Genomic DNA, 14900 nt, shown 5'->3' on the forward strand with positions numbered 1-14900 from the left:
GTTGGGCCACCTCCGTTCTGGAAGAAGCTGCCTTTCGTTCAGGTGCATTTTCTTACCAGGTTTCTTGATGACAAGAAAACCAACAAATGACAGCCGGAGAGGAAGACACGCACATGAAATATCACCTTCGCTTGAGAGCAGTTTCATACCAGTATGACCAGCAACATGGGATCCATAGATCCATTTGCTGGTCAGGGGGCAAAACTCCAAATGCTCTGATCTGGAGTACATACTTGGAGCTTGTTTGAGAAAAATGGCTAACACGGATGAGAGCACGAGATAGCTTTTGGTCTAGATTCTCTAAACCCTTCTTCCCCAAACGGGATTATGAAGCTTTGGCAATAAAATGTAGCCCGCCATTTTCCAAATGTTTCATCAAGGAACTCTGCGGGGAGCAAGTTTGGCAGAACCGCATCGTTTTGGTCCCTGTGGAATTGATTTTCAGGAATTCTGCTTCGGGGTTGTGTTCTAGGCACACACTAATGGAAGCTTATGAGAGAGACTGATGAACCTTATTGGTGTTTGTGGTACAAACGTTAGAAATGTAGTTCATTTTTTCTTACCTAGTGCCTTTTTTAGGAGGACATGGGAAGGTGCATAGGAGGATTTTCTCCTTCTTTAGTGCCAGAAATAGTTATATTTTTTTCTCAGATGCTGTTTGTTTTCATCTTCTGGACTCTCATAACTACGTAACTGATTGTCTCCCTATACGAACTGGCCGATTAAAGTTTATAGTCAGAAAGATTCCTTCTGCTAGAAAGGTGTGTGTTCAGGCGAAGCCGAGGTGGTCGGTGAATTTGAAAAGGTCAAGAAAACACAAGGCTGGAGGCTAATTTGGATTGTCCGATGGAGTTAAGTTCCACGGAAAGGAATGTGGAGAGGGAGACTAGGAAGCAGGTGAAGACTTTAATGGATAAATGGGGGGATTGAACGGTGATGGTGATATGGAAGGCTAAAAGGGGGTGCAGTTGAATGAAATGAGTTCCAAATAAACAGTTTTTATCTGAGGGTCCAGGGATAACGTTCTGAATCAGGTAACGGTGATTAGAGGTGGTACTTCACTTCCCTATGAACCCTGCAGATGGGAACCCCCTGCTGCCATAAACCAATAAATGTACTCTGATTCATCTTTCATATTCAACTAGTTAGTCACCATGTGTTCACTACCTTCAGCTACAGAGCTCTGATTCATCTTGTGATGAATCCTGCCTCCCTGCCTTTGTCTGTCACCCATTTTAAGGGATCCACATTGAAAGTAGCTCCAATCCCCTTCTTCTCTGGCATTAGCACCTCTGCCTCGACCCATCCTTCAGTGGATAAATAAATAAAATAAATCCTCCAGTGGATTTATTGCAACAGCTGCAAGAGCCTCCAAACTAATCTCCTTCCTCTCGTTTTCCCATAATTTCACCAACTGCACATTCATCCCAGTGATCCTCCTGAAGCATGCTTTGCTTCACCGGCACCCCACACACTCCCTCTGCTGCCCAGAAGAAAAGGGGTCAACTTCTGAGTGGGGCGCAGAAGGCCTTTGCCATCGGGTCCAGGCCAACTTCCCCGGGACCTCACTCTGCTCTCCCGTCACTCCCTCACAAACCTCCACCCTCGTCCCGCTGAATCTCCTCCATCCTTGGTCCTCCCGAACAGGTCCTGCCTTCTCATCCGTTAATGGGAAGGCAGAGTCTGTCTTCTCTTGTGAGGCTTTTCCAACCCCCCTCTCACCTCAGCCCAGATGAGTCATCTCCACCATGGTACTGTCTCATCATTCCATTCATGCTGTGACTTTAGCTCTTGCTGCCTCGTTCCCATGACTATCCTTTTCACTGATGTAAACCCTCTAAGGAGAGGGAGTGAATGTGATTCATCTGTTTCTTTCCAGGCCTGTTATCTTGGATATAGTTGTTTTTGGCCAAAACACACACAAATGCTTGGGAAGGAAGCATGTCCTTAGCTGATCAAGGTACATACATGTGGAGAAAGAACCAATGATGTAGGTAGAACCTCTAGGATTTGTTCTTTAACTCACTCTAAGAACTCAGCTGCTCATATGGTGGACACCACTTGTATACATTGCCCCCCAAGATCACACGGAGGTTTTTTACAGGACAATGAAAGACATTTTACTGATTACCTTCAATGAGGCGGTATGGTAAACACAACTACCTGAGCCCCAATATCTGGCCTCCTCTTTGACTATCGTATTAGGCCTTCCAGCTGGGTAGGTGGCTTCCCAACTAACAAATGCATTGTTCTAGTCTCCCTTACATCTTGGTCTGCCCACTGACTCTAGATTCCAGCCAATGGGAACAGACACAATGTGGGCAGATTCCAAATAAAAGGAGCACGTTCTCTCTTCCTCAGTTTCCTCTTTTCATGGGCCGCAATGGTGGGTGGTGGAGCAACCACCTTTGATCACTTTACTGAAGCCAAACATATTGAGGACACACAGAGCACTGAGGGTCTGGGTTTCTATACTACCTGTTGCAATAATCCAAAGAAGAGGTGGCCGATAAAGACTTGAATGACGGTAGGAGTGATGATGCTGAGGATCCAGATTCTTTCTGTCTTCTTACTAACAGCTGTGGTGCTGTTAGCTGTGGACAGCTCATTTGTGGGTTTTCACCACCTAGCTGAAGTCATTCTGATTCGGCTGACTTTGTTATAGCAACCTCACTAGTGTGTACTTAATTGCTACCGGTGAGCTCACGTATTATTAAGCTTCATCAGTAGGCATTTTCAACAAGTGTATGTTTTTTTGTGTGTGTGTGAGAAAATGTCCACTAACCTTAGTGGTATGAAGAAAAAGACTTTATATAGTCTAAAACCTTTTCTCCCATGGTTTACTTTGCCTTCAAGATGTTGGTGCCACTCTTCTGGTCTATCTTTTATCACGTTGGTCCAAGCATGTGGACAGTCCTTCCCTCTTCATTTCCTGCTATGGAAATCAGATCAGCAAGATTCTGCTAAACTTCCAGGATAATAGGAAGGAATAACTTATGCAACGAACAATGTATAACTTGCTGCTAGATGGGGTTCTTCTCAAACTCTCAGGCATCAACCTACCTCATAGGGTCCCCTGCATTCAGTCTCATGGTAGAGCTCCAAGTCTACAATTTGTGGCAGAGGCCCACTCACCCCTCCCACCTTCCCACCCGGGAGTACCTGAGAACACATCTAGACTATGAGGCTCCAGAGAGAGGCTGAGATTATCTTCCGGTCTAAGATAAAGATGAAGACTCACTTCTGGTCTCAGCATCTTCTCTTTCCAAGAGGTTCAGCACAGAGATGGCCAACTCTAGAGATGGTTAACTCTAGAGAGTTAACTCTAGTTATTTGTAGAGAAACAACTCTATTCCCAGGCCCAGGGACAAAAACCATTCCATGGGACAGTAATGGAGAATGGAATCATGCCTTCACTGCTATTGGATTTAATCTTTCCAATTTAACAGATGAGTAAATGAGGATCAGAGAATTTAAACAACATATCCTAAATCACATGGCTTTTCAGTTTCAGAACTGGGATTTGAACCTATATGAGGGTTTTCCATATGCCGACCCAATGACCTGAAGCAAACTGTCTGTACAGATGTTTCAGGGAGCTTGTTAAAATAGAGAGAAGTTGGGGCTCCTGGGTGGCTCAGTCGGTTGGGCATCCGACTTTGACTTAGGTCATGGTCTCATGGTTCGTGGGTTCGAGCCCTGCGTCGGGCTCTGTGCTGACAGCTCAGAGCCTGGAGCCTGCTTCAGATCCTGTGTCTCTTTCTCTCTCTACCCCTCCCCTGCTCATGCTCTGTCTCTCTCAGTCTCTCAAAAATAAATAAACGTTAAAAAACATTGAGAAGAAAATTAAAAAAAATTTCCTCATCCCACGTTGGGAGGTATCTTTTAAGTAATTTTGGGGTGAGTCTTAAGTCTTTGAATTGTATTTTTAATAAACTACCCAAGCAATTCCAATATACTGCAATATTTGGGAACTACTATTTTATGCCACACAGGCATATTGGTCTCAGACTTTTTTCTAGCATTTTCTCACTTACCCTCTTGCCCCCCCCCCCAAAATGAATGATTCAAAATGAGAGCAATATGTCTCAAAACAAAATGAAACCCATTACCCTTTGAGGCAACGCTTTGGAAATTAATTATATGAATGCATCACCACTTTAGCTAGACTCTCCACCAAAGTTTGAAGGTTGTCTTTCTATCCATCCATTACTGCTTATTGCGTGATGTTTGTGACTAGGTTGTTATGCCCACAATTCGTGATCCCCAAAGACCACCAGGGAGCCGAGTCTGATGCAAAAGCAAAGAGCCTTTATTCAAGCTAGCTCGAGCTCAATCCCCTACCTGCACCGAGGCAGCGGTGAGATACCAGAGAGAGAGAGAGAGAGAGAGAGCGGGTTTCAAAAGCACAAAGGTTTTATAGGGATCGTGGTCTTAGCCGATTGGCTGGGGAAGTGTCGTGGCCTCAGCCGATTGGCTTGCTAGCCGATTGGCCGAGGAAAGGTCAGAGTCCCGTCAGGCAGGTTGCCGGGTGTGGTTTGAAAGGTTTAAAGTAGAGTGATTACAAAAAGGAAAGCCCATCCCTCTCCTATCTTGAGCTCCTGCTCTCAGAGTGTCAGTGGTCTTGGGCCTGCTCCCCCAGATCAGAAGAGTCTGGCCCTCAGGCCACCCAGCCTCTTTCTCAGGGGTGCAGAGAGAGTAAGTGCTGGGTTGTAGGGTTCTCTTGCCCTCTTTCCACCTTCATCTGAGCTCTCCTTTCCCCAGTGACTCATCCCAGCCCACCCCCAGGTGAAACGAGGAAACTCAAGGCTTTCCTCCACCTGTTCTGCATCCTCAGGATGGCTCCCTGACCACAGATCTAGGCCTAGGCCCCAACTCATGTTGAACGGGTGAGCCGGAAGTTACTCAAGGGGAGGAGGCGTGGTCTGAGGTTTGAGCGGGAACTTCTTTCTGCGGCCATGTCAGGGACATAGTCACTCAAGATGGAGGATAGAGAACAAGATGGAGTCAGCCGGCCTAGGTCTGCTCTTTCAAAGTCTTATAGGGAATAGAAGAATAATCCTACACTCAGATTGCTTGAGGCGTCTATGAGGGAGACGAAATTAGTGCATGAAACGATGTGAGAGTGGTAAAAATAAGTAGATAATAAATTCTGGGTTATAGCAACAGGTATTAGGTAGAATAGAAACAGTCACAAGTGAAAAATTCCAGGAAACAGAGGTAGGGAAGGTTTCATAATAGAGATAATGGTAGAACTAAGTCTTGAGAAATGAGTTAGGTTTGGAAAGTCAGATGTAGAATGGAAAATCCACGTAGTGGGAATAGAATAAGTAAAGGCACATCCTGTCATAAAGCAGCCTGAGGTGCTAAAGATGCCATTATGTGTAATAGATACTAATTTCCTGAGCCATTACAAATATAAATTGGAATACAAACAGAAACTCTTAGAATCTCACATTATCAGTCTAAAAGTGTGTACGTGCGGGAGGCCTGAATTGGAGGCTCAGGCCAGGTTTGCCTAGGAATGCGGTGAGAAGCATTGTCACAGGATGACAGGAAGGAAGGGTGGTTCATACTTTAAGACTCGGGGGCAACAGGGTGTCAGTTGCCAGAACCCATGTCTGCAGAGAGAGAGGGTGAGAAGGGCAGGTAGAGGGAAGGCCTCTGTTAGGTCACCATGGCGCACAGAGGACATGACCCAGGAGGGCTCTGACGACTTTCCTAAACTCTGGGCCCGATGCTATGTTCTCTACCCCGTAGGTCAGGTTGGTTTTGGAAGTGAAACATTTATTTTATTCTCCCTTGAAAACAAACTTTACATCATTGATCTGCCGCTAAAAAATGTTTGTGCTAAATTCCTGCTTCTAAGCCAGTGCCTGTGACTCAGATGGTGTGCATTTCAAAATTCTCTCAACATAATTTCACATAAAAAAGAAACATCTTACATTGGGCCAACTCTGGTAAAACCAACTGCCTTGTATCACTAGTCCGTAGCTGGATTGATTCATGGTGTGCATCTTCAAAGACCTGGATAATCATCTTTGTTTGCAAATTCCTTATTAACGTGGAGATAAATGTTATCATAAATTGAACTTTTATATTAGGAGCTGAATTTTTTGGTCTTTAGACTTCATTTCCAGAATATTCGATAGCATGACTGTAAGGGCTCTATGGCACTATCCCAATTGGACACAGTTCGAGATTTTTTTTTTTTGTCTCCTTTTCCTTTAAGCGAGATGATAAACACTTAATAAGAAGATGGAACTTATGGAAGGTAGCCAGAAGAGAATAGCACTCTACCAATGGAATGCCACTTCAGATGCTGTGCTGGAACGAAATCCTCCTCTCGAGCTCCCTTTGCCTTTTGATGATGGCTTTAAAAACTGTGAAAACAGAGAAAGCCAAGTGTGTGGTCTTTGGCAATTTCGTAATAGTCTGTGCAGGAGACAGAGGGGGTGGTTTGCTGGAAAAAATGATTAGCTTTTTCTTTACGATGACAGAAAACAGTTGCAATTCAAAAATGCCAAAGGTTCTGCAGCCCGCCCTTTTGGCAAATTGTTAGGTAATCACTCCTTCCAGGTGGTGCTTTCAATAAAGACCTTGGAAAGTCACGCCCCCAGAGATGTCCTGGGGCAAAGCCATTGTCAACTGGGAGAGACTTGTGGAGTCTGTAGGAGTGGGGTGGGAGGAGACACCGGATTTTTCGTCAGGGGCATTTGCTCCCGATTTCCCAGCCTTTGGATGCCTTTTTGACTAATGGGCACAGAGCCTGGCCGAGTTTCTCAAGTGCAGCCGGAGAAACCGTCTCCACATTCCATTATTATTATTGTTGTTGTTTACTGTAAGTTTTCCCAGGAAGCATAAGGCTCTCTATAATTGAGATATATTTCCATACACATGCGATCTACTGTAACAAAACAGGTTTGAATCAACCGATTACCTTGCTAATAGTTTACCCACCGATCCTTTCTACCTACAAATAAGTTTCGCCAAGACTGGTTCTTAAGTCATTTTGGAAGTTATTTAATTAAGCCAACCTGGAACTGGAGCCCCGACTTAGCTCTGTCCCTCACGGACACGCATGATCTCAGGCTCTTCCTGTGCTTCCGTTTCTGTCTTTGTAACACAGAGTGGAAATGCAGCAGACACCTCGTAAGGTGTGGCACTTCTGCCTGTTGTGATGGAAAAGCTGTATCTGTTGAGTCATGTCAAGGTTCCTTTTCGAGCACAGTGCTAGCTAGGCCTAGGACACACAAAGGGATAAAAGGCCATCCACATCCTTGACAGCTCAGGGTCCGGTGAAGGGTGGACGTTGGAATATGATGTTAGTATGACGGCAAACGTTAAGCCAGAGCTATGTACGTACTCTGGGTACTCTGGGTAGTTGTGGCATTCGGAGTGATAGGTTTTGTCTACATTAGACCATTCCGATGGTCAACCGACAGGTGTTGAACCCTGCTTACATGCGTAGTCATGTAGGAACCGAACAATATGCGGGTAGATGAAGCAGCCGTGATTACTCTGCCCCATGTGCTCGCGACATGGGCACCACCTGGCTCAATCTTCTCAGCCTCGTGGTGGACAAGACCTTTCTCTGTTGCAGAATTCACAACAGCTCTGTTTCCCTTGTTCCCCAAAAGTAGAACATTGGACATTCCCAAAATGGACAAATTTTGCCAAAAATTGGACATTCCATCCCTATCCGGAGACTCCTCAGGTTTGGAAGGGCTCCTGAAAGCGAACTTTGTTGAAGCTTACTTTTGGGTGCCTATTACTCAAAATACTCATTTACTGCCCCTTCAAGATTCTGATCAGATTATTTGGGCAAAGTCCTCAGTAGCCCTAGACAATGTGCAACAAGTTAAAGCCGTTTGTTCCTCAGCCTCTCTAGGACTTACCATTCCACGAGTTGCAATGTTGGGTTCTCTGGCAATGACAAATTCTCTTGCTATGAATGATAAGAAGGAAGAACTGACCAGAAAAACCATATCCACGTAGCTTGCTTAGACAAAGAGAGGGCAGCTAATTCAGAGAAGGTAGTCCTCGCGACAGTCCTCACTGTTACCCAGGGCCATTGAGAACTTCGTGTCGGAGTACAAGCGAGGTCCTATGTTAGGGCGAGCCTTCAGAAAAAGGGATGTGACAGGAATACGAAGTTGGGACCTGGGGCCTGCAAAAAACTAGTAGATGTGTCCCTTGCCTCTCTCACGTGGAAGGTTGAATGAGGGAGTGGGATGCGACCGCCGGGCAGTGGTGGTGTAGGGAGGGTGGTGCTGGTGGGCATGTGGACTATGGCATTGTTAGACAGCAAGGTTTCACACAACATGAAACTCTGGAAGAAAGGCTCACCGTCTTCGAGAACTATTATTTCACTTTGCCAGAAGATTCTGCTCTCAGAGTGCTTATAGACTTCTTCCTCACCAAAGCCCTTTTTGATCCCAGCCACAGGATGATATTTTTTGGTCTTTGGCACTTTGAGTTTTTCTTGCCATGCCTGCCTTTCTCTATCTAGTGGCAGGGTGATGGACAGATGGCAGGAAGGACGGTGTCAGCTTCCCTCACAGGTCTCCTGTGGTCCCCCGATAAAGTACTTATGAGAGGTGAGCCACAAATGCTTGTTGAGTTGAGCCATTGCCCATCCCTGGGTGTTCAGGATCCAGGCCAGACAGAGGGATTCAAAGACTGGGAGACATCACAGCACCTTCCCCTTCCACAATCTTTTCATCAAATAAAAACCCATTGAAAATGAACAGTAAAGGCAAATTTGAAGTGAAAAGTAATAACAAGGGGCTAAAATGTGCACTACAGGGCATGTTTGGAACAGAGAAGGGGGTGTCCCCTCTTCATGCTCCGGTGAAAGTGCTGGTTTTAGGTTGACCGTTACGTGCATGCATAGTGTTGACCGCTATGCACAGGCACAGTGGGACTTTCTTTTTTTTATTTTTAAATCATCAGCTTCTTTTAAACAACCCTCCTCACTGCTTTTCCCTCTTGGCATCACTGCACCTGCACCAACACCATAACGCTCTGGAGACCACTCTTGTGACACCACCGAGAGCCAAACACCCAACACAAACAGGAGGGACTCTCCCGGTGAAGAGATGGAGCGAAGAGCAGGGACATCGGTGGCTGTCACCAGCACGCGAAGCACAAACACAGCCTGACCTTCCAGAGGTTCGCTGCACACACCGCATCCCTGATTCCGTCTGCTGGCGTTGGACGTGATGCTGGCTCCACATTTGTCTTCACGTCTCTTCTTGACTCTTACGCCTGCCTTGTCCCAGGGCTGTTTTGTAACCAAATGACTATGTGGATACGATGAATCCTTTCAATAAATTTACTCAATTCATTTAGTATGCCACCAGCAGTCTTTCGACAGACACCTGCTTGTGTGGCCAGTGGCGGAGCTTTCTGGCAATGGTATCTGAGATTAGAGTCAAGTTTATGCAAAATCCTGACGCATCGACCGTGTGCTTTTCTCTTCCTTGCGGCGGCTCACACTCACGTTCTGGAAGAGCCTGATGGGCTTCCCTGCCTCCCACCAATTTTTGCTTTCAGAAAAATCTCAGTCAGGTGCTTTTGAAATGACACGTTGCTTTCTTTTGAAATTACATGAAATTACGTATTTGCTAAAACCATTAACAAAACATTCAGTTGATGGGAAAAAGAAATCTAAAATGGTGTCTTTGACGGTTACGTTGGCAGGGCAGAGGTGATTTAAGGCAGAGTAGAGGTGGGGGTAAGAAATATTTCTGCCCCCTCCAATTCATTTTCTGAAATCCGTTGAACAATTGATTCCTTACTCCATATTTGTGCAAGCGTTGACCTATCCAGGGCTCTCAAATGTTATGGTTTCTTCCATGAACAAATGTTTAGTGTGTCAGGGGATTGAAGAAAGAGCTGATGATATAAACCCTGACACAGAATGTAGTATTTTGGATGTAGTATCCTAGATTTTGTAGCCAAATTAGTGCATTCTCCGATGCCATGCTTGTTGCCTGTGGAACCACCGACCACCTTACTGCTCTTGATAAAAGGTTTTATTCTTGTGGTAATTTTTACCGTCACTCTACCCAGGATGGACAATTCCATCCAGTAGCGTTGTTTTATAAAATCATTCTATAAAACAGTTCTGCATACATTATTGTGCCCAGTAACTTCTTTCCGATTTCTAAGACTTAGATTGTTATTGACTCCTTTCGATTTGATGTTGAATTACATTCTATTCTCCTGTTTTAATGGGGGGAGAGGGGTAAAGTCATGGTCATTAAAAATAAAAAAAATGGGGCGCCTGGGTGGCTCAGTCGGTTAAGCACCCGACTTCGGCTCAGGTCATGATCTCACGGCTTGTGAGTTCGAGCCCCGCATTGGGCTCTGTGCTGACAGCTCAGAGCCTGGAACCTCTTCAGATTCTGTGTCTTTCTCTCTCTCTCTCTCTCTCTCTCTGCCCCTCCCCCACTCACACTCTGTCTCTGTCTCTCAAAAATAAATATACATTAAAAAAAATTAAAAAAAATTGAGCGACCAGCCCTCTATAAAGTGCAGTCTAACCTGCAATGAAAATAATTTTAAACGAATGCAAATGGACGGAAGTTAATTTGACCTTTTCTAACCCCAGGTGGTACAATGGCCTCTGGATCTCAGTTTTAGGGGACCTCCTGCTTGACCTTGCTGTCCGCACCCATGAGTTGGGGTAGTGGCCTCTGGTTTTGCAGTGACCCATTTCAGCACACCGCTGGAAGGTGCTAGAAATGGAAATGCATTTAATATAAGTTCCTGGGGTAAACTCAGATCATGGATCCCTTTTCCTCCATGGGTCAGCTGAAAACTTTGTGGTTTTCAGGGCACCTTTAATTGTAGTGCAATTCTTTCTTTCACCCGGGCAGTAGAAACTCCAGATGCCCATATACAGCTTCTTATATCAAATCCTTAGTTTTGAATTCTAGAGACATCTCCTTACATCAAAGTATGGCACAGCATGGGCCACAGACCCAGAGCACTCAGACCCTACAGGGATTTCGTAGGAAGAGTGTATGAAGGAGTGTAATGCCTGGGGAGAGAGTGTTGGAAACATTCGTGAGAAGCACCCACATCAGCTGTCTCTTCCAGGTGGCTCCCTGCTCAGGCCCAGTCTCCTTCCCCATTCTGGTAGCTCTTTGAGGCTGGGTGCCACCTAATCCCAACTGTCTCTGGACTCTGGCTTCTCCATGGCCCTTTATGCTCCAAATGAATGCTAACTGCTGCTGTGGGCACAGGTGGCTTAGAAAGGACGTTCAGAAACTAGGAAGAGGGGAACCTGAATTCAGCCACTGGGTCCGTTTAAAATGCATCTGCAAATGCAAGATGTATTTGTCCAATTTTGTTTATTTATTTATTTGTTTGTTTATTTATTTGTTTGTTTATTTTTGAAATATGGAGCGCTTCACAACTTTGCGTCCCATCCTTGTGCAGGGGCCATGTTCAACTTCTCTATATTGTTCCCATTTTAGTATATGTGCTGCCGAAGTGAGCACTTGCCCAATTTAGTTTCAAATGTAGCAAAAAAAAAAATGCTTTTTAGGCTGTGAGTTTAAAGGACTACAACCACTTTTTCTTTCTGCGTGGACTAAGGGAATATGGGAAGGGAACCCGTAAGTCTGGAGGCGGTGTGGGGCCATGCAAAGATTACAGACACTGGGGCTTAACATTGGTGGGTCAGGTGTGGTCTATACGTGTTAGTTTTCATGCTCATTCTCCTATCACAGAGGAGACCAGCTCTATTTCCTCGGTTATAAAGTGATTATGCTTTTGGGGTAGTAACATTAAGCATCCCTCTTTTCCACATTGGAATTTTGAATGCAAATTACACCTTTGCAGTTTTGACAACTCTACCTCTAAATTTGGGCGCGTCCCCTAATACATCCGTGCTTTGTGAAGGAAACTCCAAAGCAGCAGTTTTCAAGGTGAGAACCAAAGTAAGAATGACATCTAACATCAGAACCCAACGCCCATGCTTATGTGACGCAAAGTAAGACTTTTTGATTTGACTCAAAGACTGTACCTCACATCATAACCCAATGCCCATGGGTACGTGAAACTTACAAAGTACCGTTGTATTTTCGATTTCATTCTAATGCACTGAAGAAATGTCACCTATGAGGCATCAATGTGATTTCACAGCCTACAAGAGATCATGATACATAAGTTGGACCCTTTCTTTTTCTGACTATATACTATGTATTGACAGTTTGGGTTGAAATTCTCGGTTGAACCAATTATCCCTAGAGACTGTGTGGGGGCATGAGTAGCAGAGACTGATGAACACAGGCTGTTCTGGCTATTCTTGCTTTGAGTTCAACCACAATTACGTACTTGGACATGTAGTAAGAGCCCTGCTGTGAAGTCAAGGCTCTGTAGCCCCCTTTTTACACAAGAGAGTATCTCTGTGCAGCCTCTGATGATGGACAGGAGGTGGTGGCTTTCCAGGGGAGCCCACGAGTGCCACGTGCCTCTATGAGACAGTTTTCTTGGCTGTGTTACTTCTCCAAATGAGAAATACTCTCTGCCCGCAGAAGTCAGTTGCGACCATTTGCATAGTCACGTTCATGGACGTAGAGCCACTGCTGCCCCTGGGTCTGTCCATGCCCTGAGGTGAAGCGTCAGAAAGTCTCAGGTCCATGTGCTGCTCCTGCCTCCAGGTGAAAACCTGAATTTGGGGCCATTTGTTTGCAGTTTCCTTGCTATCTGCCCTTTCCTCTGCACTTTAGCCAGCTAGAATTGACCTCTGGAAAGAATGGACCCTTGGCCTTTGCTCTGATTGCCAAAACTCGACCTCAGAGAACATTATACTGCTTTACGTGACCCTGTCATTGAACTCTTGGAAACATGCCAACATTAGTTTCTTTAGCCTTCTATTTATTTATTTTTTTCTCTTGCCTTGGGATAAAACATTTTACCCCGATGATAGCACGTAGCACTGCACGGGGACCACAGGCCAATCTCCTCTGCATTCTCCAAGAATTGTTGCCGTGAATAATGTTCTCGCCAGCTTGGATGCAAACAGGCCTGTGGATGCTTTGGAGTTTGCAGGTGAGTTTCCTGGAGCATCACTTGACCCGTCTTCACAACACGCAGCCCCTCTCACACCATGACCGCCGCTGGCCTGTGTGCATGCGTTTCACTGTGTCAGCCAAGTATAGACGGTCGTTCAGGTCAATGCAGTGTTCTTCGAGTAAGTCTTCGGAAGCCTGCGTGAATTTCAAACTAACACGGCAGGATCTTTTCTGCTGAAAATGCTTGATGATCTCTCCCCTGAAGCCCCATCGGGCTTCATCGGGCTTGACGGCGACGAAGATGCCCTCACCGCTAGCCATGGTCTCTTCCCGCTCCAGCTGCTGTGGCTCCAACTCCAGCTGTTGTCGTCTACCCTAGAAATGTGCTTGGACCCCCCACGGTTCCCGGCACCCGCCGGCCAGCATTACTGGTCATCTCGGCTCACAGCTCGCAAAGGATGAGCAGTGACATGGGCACCAACACTGGGAGGTTGTACGGCTAATGCATATTTATCCCTTCATCTCTGCTAGGAAAATAAGCACGAGCAATCAGTAATACTGCCGTGAGCTTATCTTAGGACTTCTGTGCCAGCTCTTTTGAAAGCTCCACTTAAAAAAGTGTTTTCTGACAATCAAGGGTATTTTTCTGTATTTCTGATGAAGTGTGAGGTTATCTGAGAGCTGTCAACAAAGTCAAAACAGCAGGCAAAACATGTTCTCAGGGACCAGGTTTTGATTCTTGTATACAATCGTGCACAAAAATGTGTATAGTTTTGATCATAGAAGATAGGCAGGAGGCAGTGGAAAAATAAAAGGGGAAATTGTTGGGTTAACTCCCATGCTTATTAGAACATGGATCATCATCCAAAAACATACACGAACTAAAGAGAAAAAAGAACAAAGACCATCATCATCATCATCTTCAATAGCTTGTGTCGATCATCCCTCTATTATACAAATTTGGCCCAATCTAAGATGAGATAAATGATTTTGGATGCCTCTGTTGCCAAAAGTTTACAATAAATGAAACTCCCAAGTCCACTTTGGTTCATTGTAAGTTTTCAAGTCACCTGACGTTATCACCAGTTTTCTTTTCTCTTGCTTTCTTGCTTTCTTGCTTTCTTTCTTTCTTTCTTCCTTGATAAATGCCAAAACGAACACACAAAATTGTTTTTATTGTTTTATTTTCAATGCTTTATATGTTAGCTTTATGTCAAACCTGTGCTATCTTCTTCCCTGAGGTCTGCTTCCTAGTGCATCAGGACCCGTCTACATAAGCCCTGCTTTGTTAGGCTTATGCTCCCCTTGGGCAGTTTCTCCTTCTGAAAACTTTACCCCGATGTCACCTGACATGTGCCCGGATTTGTACCTGCTGATGCTGCCCGTGAATGTGAGCCACGGGAATGCAAGGACGGTAATTCAGGTCTAGGCCAGGTGTAAAAGACAAAATGTAGGTCAGCATGACATCCGTCTCCAACCTTTGATATAGATGCAGGTCGAAGGGCTGGGGCAAGTCTCCCAAGGCCCCCAGACTGGAACTTGGCCTTCCCAGAGGAGCAGCTGTGTAGGAAGGGTGACTGGAACGCTCTCCGGGCCAGGCTCGGGGGCTGCTTACTGATCCGCAGGGATCATCACTCCAGCATGTATTCCTGGTACGGCCTTCCCACCGCCTACCGGCTGCGTGCGTCGGTCTGGACCAAGCCCGCTGCGGTCACGGCTTTGTTTCTGGCATCAATGCAGGCAAGGACATTTTTCATGCCTAACTCTTCTGAATGCTAAACACCACTGCTGGGAGGTATGGCAGGCCAGTTCTGATTCCGGGATTAGAGTTTCGGTTTCCTCCCGAATGACATAGACTGATAGGGCCGT

General features: G+C 45.5%; 1 non-coding gene across 1 annotated transcript; it reads right to left on the reverse strand.

Moving 5' to 3' along the window:
- Positions 1 to 11406: 11406 nt before the first annotated feature.
- On the reverse strand, positions 11407 to 11513 carry LOC111556740. The gene has a single exon (XR_002736468.1). It is a non-coding gene; the product is annotated as a U6 spliceosomal RNA (small nuclear RNA).
- Positions 11514 to 14900: the final 3387 nt, after the last annotated feature.

This window comes from Felis catus, chromosome A1, assembly GCF_018350175.1.
Source record: "Felis catus isolate Fca126 chromosome A1, F.catus_Fca126_mat1.0, whole genome shotgun sequence".
Classification (NCBI taxonomy): Eukaryota; Metazoa; Chordata; class Mammalia; order Carnivora; family Felidae; genus Felis; species Felis catus.